This window comes from Ovis canadensis, chromosome X (genome assembly GCF_042477335.2).
Source record: "Ovis canadensis isolate MfBH-ARS-UI-01 breed Bighorn chromosome X, ARS-UI_OviCan_v2, whole genome shotgun sequence".
Lineage (NCBI taxonomy): Eukaryota > Metazoa > Chordata > Mammalia > Artiodactyla > Bovidae > Ovis > Ovis canadensis.
This window is the reverse complement of record NC_091727.1, coordinates 27,744,367-27,753,381: the sequence shown is the minus strand read 5'-3', so window position 1 is coordinate 27,753,381 and position 9,015 is coordinate 27,744,367. Positions and strand designations below refer to the sequence as shown.

The 9,015-nt window shown below is 42.6% G+C and overlaps 1 pseudogene; it reads right to left on the bottom strand.

Moving 5' to 3' along the window:
* Nucleotides 1-6,115: 6,115 nt before the first annotated feature.
* LOC138930667 (DDB1- and CUL4-associated factor 8 pseudogene) lies at nucleotides 6,116-7,873 on the bottom strand (annotated as a pseudogene).
* Between the last annotated feature and the right edge of the window lie 1,142 nt (nucleotides 7,874-9,015).

The window sequence follows — 9,015 nt, the reverse complement described above, 5'->3', positions numbered from 1 at the left end:
TGGGTCAGGAAGATCCCTTGGAGGAGGAATTGGCAACCATCTCCAGTATTCTTGGCAGGAAAATTTCGAGGACAGAATAGCCTGGTGGGCTACAGTCCATGGGATCGTAAAGAGTTGGACACAACTGAGCTACTGAGCATGCATGCAATCTCAGGGGATAACATCTGAGAACCAAACCTTATCTCTTACTTAGAGAGCAACTCACTGTAGAAAAGAAAAGAGAGGCTACATCATGTGATCCAAGATCTTATTGGGGTTGTGTATCATTGATCTCAGTCCCTCACAGTTTTGGTCATATGTGTCAGCTGAGAAAAATAGTCCCTAAAATATCTGGGTCATTATATCTTTGTAAAGAGTAATCAAAAGAACCAGTCACTCAAAATCAAAGCTGTACTTTGATTCTAGACAGAGATCCATAAGCAACAGCCTTTTCAGCTAATATCACCCAGATCACTGGGTAGCTGAGGGTGGAAGTACTGTCCCTACTGCAGCATGTCCTGTTTTTATATTTTGTACTTTTTTTGATTCATTGTTATTTTGTCTGTTCTTCTCAGAGGCTTACGATTCAATTTCAAGGGCTTGAATTACTAACATAACTGCCATATAGCTGACAGAAGTCCAAGGTGGGACTACAGCAGCCTTACTAGATGAAAGGTGACCCTTAAATGTCATGAAAGAATCTTGAGATGTGGGTTCTCAATTTCCATCATCAGCTATACCAAGTTCAGTTCAGTTCAGTTCAGTTGCTCAGTCGTGTCTGACTCTTTACGACCCCATGAACTGCAGTGCACCAGTCTTCCCTGTCCATCACCAACTCCCGGAGTTTACTCAGACTCATGTCCCTTGAGTTGGTGATGCCATCCAACCATTTCATCCTCTGTTCACTTCTCCTCCTGCCTTGAATCTTTCCCAGCATCAGGGTCTTTTCCAATCAGTCAGTTCTTCACATCAGGTGGCCAAAGTATTGGAGTTTCAGCTTCAACATCAGTCCTTTCAATGAATATTCAGGGCTGATTTCCTTTAGGATGGACCAGTTGGATCTCCTTGCAGTCCGAGGGACACTCAAGAGTCTTCTCCAACACCACAGTTCAAAAGCATCAATTCTTTGGCACTCAACTTTCTTTATAGTCCAACTCTCACATCCATACATGACTACTGGAACAACCGTAGCTTTGACTAGACTGACCTTTGTTGGCAAAGTTACGTCTCTTCTTTTTAATATGTTGTTTATAGATTGGTCATAGCTTTTCTTCCAAGGAGCAACCATCTTTTAATTTCATGGCTGCAGTCACCATCTGCAGTGGTTTTGGAGCCCAAGGAAGTAGATTGTCACTGTTTCCATTGTTTCCCCATCTATTTGCCATGAAGTGATGGGACCAGATGCCATGATCTTAGTTTTCTGAATATTGAGCTTTAAGCCAACTTTTTCACTTTCCTTCACTTTCATCAAGAGGCTCTTAGAGTTATTCTTTGCTTTTTGCCATAAGGGTGGTATCATCTGCATATCTGAGGTTATTGATATTTCTCCCGGCAGTCTTGATTCCAGCTTGTGCTTCATCCAGCCCAGCATTTTGCATGATGTACTCTGCATAGAAGTTAAATAAGCAAGGTGACAATATACAGCCTTGATGTACTCTTTTTCCTATTTGGAACCAGTCTGTTGTTCCATGTCCAGTTCTAACTGCTGCTTCCTGACTTGCATATAGGCTTCTCAAGAGGCAGGTCAGGTGGTCTGGTATTCCCATCTCTTTCAGAATTTTCCACAGTTTGTGGTGATCCACACAGTCAAAGGCTTTGGCATAGTCAATAGAGCAGAAATAGATGTTTTTCTGGAATTCTCTTGCTTTCTTGATGATCCAATGGATGTTGGCAATTTGATCTCTGGTTCTTCTGGCTTTTCTAAATCCAGCTTGAATATCTGGAAGTTCACAGCTCATGTACTGTTGAAGTCTGGCTTGGAGAAGTTTGAGCATTACTTTGCTTGTGTGTGACTTGAGTACAATTGTGCAGTAGTTTGAACATTCTTTGGCATTGCCTTTCTTTGGGATTGGAATGAAAAGTGATCTTTTCCAGTCCTGTGGCCACTGCTGAGTTTTCCAAATTTGCTGGCATATTGAGTGCAGCACTTTCACAGCATCATCTTTTAGGGTTTGAAATAGCTCAGCTGGAATTCCATCACCTCCATTAGCTTTGTTCGTATGTAAGGCACACTTGAACCAAGTTACCATGCACCAAAACAGTGATTCTATATATAGCTATTTGTTGCAAAAATTTAGTTTTAAACTCTATGTGAGCCCCTGCTCTGCACTTTCTTAGCTCAATGACTTTGAAAAGTTAACTTCTCTGAACTTAAGTTTCCTGTCTTCCATTTTAATATGGTTTTTATGTAGAACTGAGAAATTACACTTTGATATACTTGATAGTGTTTATGTGTATTTTATTTCCATAGATGGTTGCTTGAATAAATGGGGTTAGAGATAAAGAGGCTACTGAAGCTAGGAAAGAAAAATTAACATTATACTTTGAGTAAAGCAGCAGGATAGGAAACTTCCCAGGCCCCTCCAATGAGAACATCCAATACCCCTAGTTCTCCCGAGAACACAGCTTGAGACTAGTGTGTTGTGAACTTGGTCTGTGATACATGCATCTCTGAAACCTCATTGTTCAGTTAAGAAATAGATATAAAGTGCTCCATAGGCTTTACAAACTAAAACTCTAAACCTCTCATTTTACTGTTAAGAGACTGAAGTCAAGGTAAATTAAGATAGTGAACTTCATAGCAGCTGATACAGGATGGCTAAGATCCAATCTATTGTAAATTTATTGATTATTCTTTTTGTTCACAACATGGTAGAATGAGCACTGCTGAAGGTCGGTTTTGGATGAACAGAACTCACCAAAATTTTTTAGCCTGCCATTTAGCTATTCAGTTCAGTTCAGTTCAGTCGCTCAGTCGTGTCCGACTCTTTGTGACCCCATGGATTGCAGCATGCCACGCCTCCCTGTCCAGCACCAACTCCCGGAGTTCACTCAGACTCACGTCCATCGAGTCAGTGATGCTATTAGGCTCCCATTATATTTTTTCCCCCTCTCTTCTTTTCCACACCTATCCTTTTAAGGAACGGCTGCCAGATGTCTTTTTAAAAGTATAGTTTGGCATCTGTCACAATTTAATGCAGTTAAATTCTGCGCATAGTTAGGAGACAATTATAATATTGCATAAAGGCCATGAGGGCCTACACAAAACTGTCCTGTAGAAATTCCATATTGGACTGAAAATAATCGATGCTGAAAAATTAAATTTAAAGGTGCAGTTTTGCCTGCTTATTTGATAGAATTGTTCACTTTGCCCACCATCTCATGGAAGACTAGAGCAATATTGTATTGCTCTCTTCTATATGCTAATAGGACCAATACTTGCATAAATTAAAATTGTAACAATTACTTCCATTTTCTGGGAACTACACTGCGTGTGTGTATGTTGCTTCAGTCGTGTCTGACTCTTTGGGATCCCATGGATTGCACCCTGCCAGGCTCCTCTGTCCATGGGATTCTCCAGGCAAGAATACTGGAGTGGGTTGCCACGTCCTTCTCTAGGGGATCTTCCTGACCCAGGGATTGAACGCCTCTCTTACGTCGCCTGCATTAGCAGGCCGGTTCTTTACCACTAGCGCCACCTGGGAAGCCCCAGTGGAACTACACTACCAGCTGGATTTTCACCTATAATTATAACTTTATTTTTCAAATTAATTATTTGACTATCTTAATCAAGTCCAACCTTTCTCTTTAGAGGCCTTTACTCCTCCAAATGGCAAATTACCCATGTCATCTGGGGACTTAACACAGTTCAAAGTAGTTGGAGGCGGTTGCATCAGTCAGAGTTCAAACCAAAAAACAGAAACGCTGGGGTGATATGAATATTAACAGGTGACTTATATAGGGACCTGATAAGTGTGTTATTGTAGGAGATGTTTAAAGATTCTTCATAAGACTTCTTTTTTTTTTTTTTTTTTTGGTCTTTGCTTCAGGTGCTCGAGCCCAAAGCCAGCAGCATCTAGGAAGGAGAGATGGATGTGAAGTGGGAAAGCAAGGATGGACTGGAAGCCATGAGGAATTGCTGGACCCCACAGGGACAGACTGGAACTTGTGTTGATCTTTCACTGCCCCTAGACCTCCAACTCTGATGACGTGAGTGCCCTGCAGAAGTGGGCACTCTCTTTTATGGAGCTGGTGAAGCTGAAAGATAGGAGGGGACACTGGTGCAGCTGTGGCCCGTGCTTGCTGCCTGACACTAAGGTAAGCCAGCAGATCATGTGCCCTTGAGCCTACTTTCTGAGCATAAAACAAATACTTTACCTTTGGCTTCCAAATCTTACTCCAAATGCCTCTTACAGCACAAGCAATCTCAGAACCATGCAGAGGACTCTGAACAAAGTTTTAGCTCATAGTACAAATCCTGCACAGAGGTAAACCTGCTTCTAAACAGCAGGTGAAAAAAGAATTAATTAATGTGCTCTTGCTATTGTTCTTACCACCACTTGAGTGTCACCAGAAGTTCCACGTGTTCTTTCCAATGTTGTGTTGATTTTGTTGTTAGTATACATCCCACCCAACTGTGCAGGGCTGCCCCGAACTTGGGATTCTAGTTAATAACTGTTTTGTGTCTTGTTTGAAACCACAGTGCTTGGTTCAAAATCACTGGGTTCTTTGGGGACTTTTAAGGTCCTTTCCTGACAGCAGACCTTGGTAGGGACTGCCACTTGCTCACAGATCCCCAGGCAGTTGTTCCTAACTTTGAATTTCAGTGAGTAGGAACTTGGGTCAAGTTATTTTCCATTCCAAAGTCTAATCTCATTAGGTAGATTTCTCAACTTGCTCCCAAGGGGCCATCAACAATATCCATTTTAAGGAGCATTATCAAAGTAAAATCACGGTCAGGCCACAGAATGTCTTATTATACCCTTCATCCCCAGCAAATATTTGCAAAGAAGGGTGCGTTATACTTCACTGGGGTGTTGGGGGAAAGGCAAGCCTCTGCATTCACTTACACAAAAAAACAGGCATAAAACAAAACTAAATATTACTATTCAACAGTAACTGGAAATCCCCTACCCCAAACTGACATTAAATAAGGTTTAAAACAAGATATTTTAAATGGCAACTTAACCTTTTATAAACAGTTGAAGAAGGTGTGAAGCAATGCATGTGTGTCTAATGGGATATTTATTCCAATATTATCAAAGTTATCGATAAGTATAAAAAACTCATTAGTGTAACATTACATTATTATTAAAGTTAGATATATATTTTCACATATTAGAAATTCTTATATTCCTGGCTGGTATAGGAGATGGTAGTCCCAAGAGGACTTTCTAGAAGGTAATCCTGTGGGAATTCTCAAGCCATGAAAATAAAGTGCAGAGTATACAATGCTATGTGATTAAGTTTAATTCTTTCCACCCTCTATGTGCTCAAATTAATCACTATTAACATATGAGTTCAGAAAATGTGGACAAAGCAAGTTATTTTTTCTAGAATGATGAATTATCTTGTTAGGAATTTATCTACCCACCTCTCCTTTTCCTTTTCTGTGATAGAGAATGAGAGTCTGTGTATGTGTGTGTATAAGCATGTGTGTATGATCAAGTGTACATATTCAAGGAACAAAGGAACAAGACCATGGTTTGTTTTATTTTAAAGAATAAACATATTTCTGAAATTTTCAGCTCATCTGAAGAAACTAATCTTTAACCTTCTAAAAGTGAAAAAATGGCCATTTTCAGAGTATCAGAAATGAGAAGGTAGATTCAATAAGGCTAATAATTTTTTCACTAGAATTATGAAATTCAGAAGTCAATCATAAGAGAACAAAGGAAAAGAGGCATAGCTAAACTCCTTATTTATTCCTATAGATGTAAGGGGTAAAGAAGGAGGAGTAAAGAAACCAAGTGAAGGAGGAAGAATGTGAAGAAGGAAAGGGGGGAGGCACAGGAGGGAGATGGAAGAGGCAATTTCTACTGTGGAAAGCAGATCAAAGACAAGCTAATCTAGTCAACTAAATCTTAAAGTCCAGCCTTCTGAGGTGAAGCCCAGCTGGAGCTGGAGTGCAAGGCTTTCAGGATGGCAGGCACTGCACACATTCTTGGTTCTCTTCCTCCTCTGACACATCTGAGGTACTGGAAGACTCATCTGAGTTGGTTTCCGCCATCTCGATTCCAGTAGCTCCCCAGTGTGGGCAATGTCCTCTCTGTGTAAGGTGATGCGTGAGGAACCAAAGCATGTGGCTTTCAAACAGATTAGTATGGTGCTGTCTGTCTTTATTTTGTCCCCGCTTGTTCCTCTTAACCACATTGTTTAAGCCAGCAAGGCAAGTGATAACTTTAGCCGTGGGTACCCAGATCTTAGCATCGTGGTCTAGGCTGCTGGTCGCCATCGCAGGTAGGTAAGGATGGGGTTGAAGACAGTTAATAGCCCCTCCTTTATCCCCTTCCATGTACTGAACAATCTGGCAGGATGACTTCTCCCAGAAGATGTGCCCACAATCACTGCCACTCATGACAAACTCACTTCTGGGACCATAGAAATTGACACCTTAGACTGTGGCATTATTTCTGTGCCCCTTGTGTCTTTTCACATATTGGGTTCCATCACCATGAGAGGAATTGAAGACATAAATATCCTTATCATTGTAACTGCCCAGGAGCTCATTGTGACTGTACACAAGGCAGGTGATGTGAGCTTTAGCATCACAGTTGAGCAGGTGATGACGACAGAATTTCTTGAGTACTCCATTATTATCACTCTCATTAATCTACCTCTGGTCATAAATTCTTACAAATTGATCTCGTCCCCCCCACTGCAAAATGGTAATTATTGTCAGGATTCACATAGATTGAATACAGCCCCACTCTCTTCTCCTTTTTTCTGGTGACCACCATGTTTGAAGCCGGCCGGCCTTGTCTGAGATCAATGGCAAAGACAATTGCATCTTCACCTGAAGTGAGGAACTTAAAAGGGGAGTCAGGATCCAGACCCAACTTGTGGGAGGCTCCTCTGTGCTGGGCCACACATTTAGTTTTCTCGCGGTGTGGGAGAGCAGACAGCTTGACTGTGCGGCTCTGCCCATCACAGCCACACATGGCCAGGGTGGTATCACCACAGTGGGGAAGGAACTTGGCCTGAAAACCATTACTTTTGTGACCACTCTCAAACTCCAGTACTGGCTGCTGATGCACCCAGTCCCACAATATCACTTTCAGGTCATCACTGCTAGTGGCCAACCAGTGCCACGCTGGTTAAAGGGCACAGTGTTGACACAAACATTGTGGCCTGCAAGCCAATACTGCAGGTGGAGACGCTGCACAAACACTCTTGCCCCACAGGCCTCATACACAAAGCGGGCACTTGAACCCAGCTGCCACTCTCAAAGAGCATTCAGGACTTTGCAGCGTGGGTTGGGGAGGGCGGATATCTCGGAAGCTACCCATTCCTCCAGGGCCCGATCCTCGGCATATAAATACTGGGCTTGGGCTTGGTTAGCCTCATGGCACTGTACCTGAGGCCACTTTTCTTGTGCCAATGCTTTCTCCACTTCTCCCTCCTCTCCTGGCTCTCCTAATTGGTACTGGAACTGGTTTCTATCACCCGTTAAGAAATGTACAGCATCTCCCGTGCTTTCCAAATCAATGTTTTTATTGGTACTTGCTGTGTCGGCACCTTGATTTGCTCTGCCGGGCTGGCCAGGGCTGCCACCATCGCTGGCACCGCCACCATTTCTGGTCACTTCTGCACTGGCGCCACCTGCCTCCGCTCCGGAATGCTCCTCGGAGTTTATCTCTGATTGGCTGTCTTTGATGCTCTTGTAGTCAGACATCTCTTAAGGATGCGTGCTCTGTAGTCTGTCTGGAAAAAAAAAAAAGTCTTTGAACCCTGCAGAAGACAGTAGGCCGGCAGTGAAAAAGCTACGACTAGCAGCACCAAAATGCAAACAGCTAAATGCAAAGGGGGTGGGGCAAGCGCTGCCTAAGGCATTACCAGTACGGGAGCCGGAAAGGTTCAAAAGACTTCATCTCATTTAGCGTCTTGCGGCATTTCGAGACTGCTTAGATTTTTCCAGAACCTAAGCCACGCCCCCGGAAGACATCTTGTATTGTTCGTTGCTGCGCATACTGTTGTACTGAAGTTTGATACAGATGGTGTTTTGAAGAACATTTTTATTAGAAAGTTATCAGCAAAGGTATTCCTCAGGCAAAACGGCTATGGTAAGACTCTCAGTGCTCTTCTTAAAGATAATGTACAGTATGGAAAGTGAAAGTGAAGTCCCTCAGTCGTGTCCGATTCTTTGCGACGCCATGGTCTGTAGCCCGCCAGGCTCGTCAGTCCATGGAATTTTCCAGCAAGAGTCCTGTAGTGGGGTGCCATTTTCTTCTCCAGGGGATCTTCCCAACCCAGGGATTGAACCCGGGTCTCCCACACTGCAGGCAGACGCTTTACCCTCTGAACCAATTTCTTCATGTACAGTATGAAATGAAGAAATACACAACTGCAAGGAAAGATTGCTAAGGTCCCGAGTTAGTGACTTTTGGACATGAAAGAAATATTTCAGTAAATCAAAGACCTTGAGGGAAACCTTGAGAGTCCTAATTGGTGGAAATGGCATGTGTGTGCTAAGTCGCTTCAGTCGTGTCAGACTCTCTCCATGGGATTCTCCAGGCAAGCATACTTGAGGGGTTTGCCATTTCCTTCTCCAAGGGATATTCCGACCCGGGGATCTTTCTACCCAGGGATCGAAACGTGCCTCTTGTCTCTTGCACTGGCAGGCAGGTTCTTACACGCTGACTAGTGAATTGCATTTTAGATTAAAAAATGAATATTTTTTTAGTATGAATAGATCCCTAGTATTGCATTACACATACTTTTACTAGAAAAAAATCATTATTTATCTGAAATGCAAATTTAACCATGTCATGTACAATAATTTTATTTGTTATATCTGGCAGATATTCTTAGAAGAGT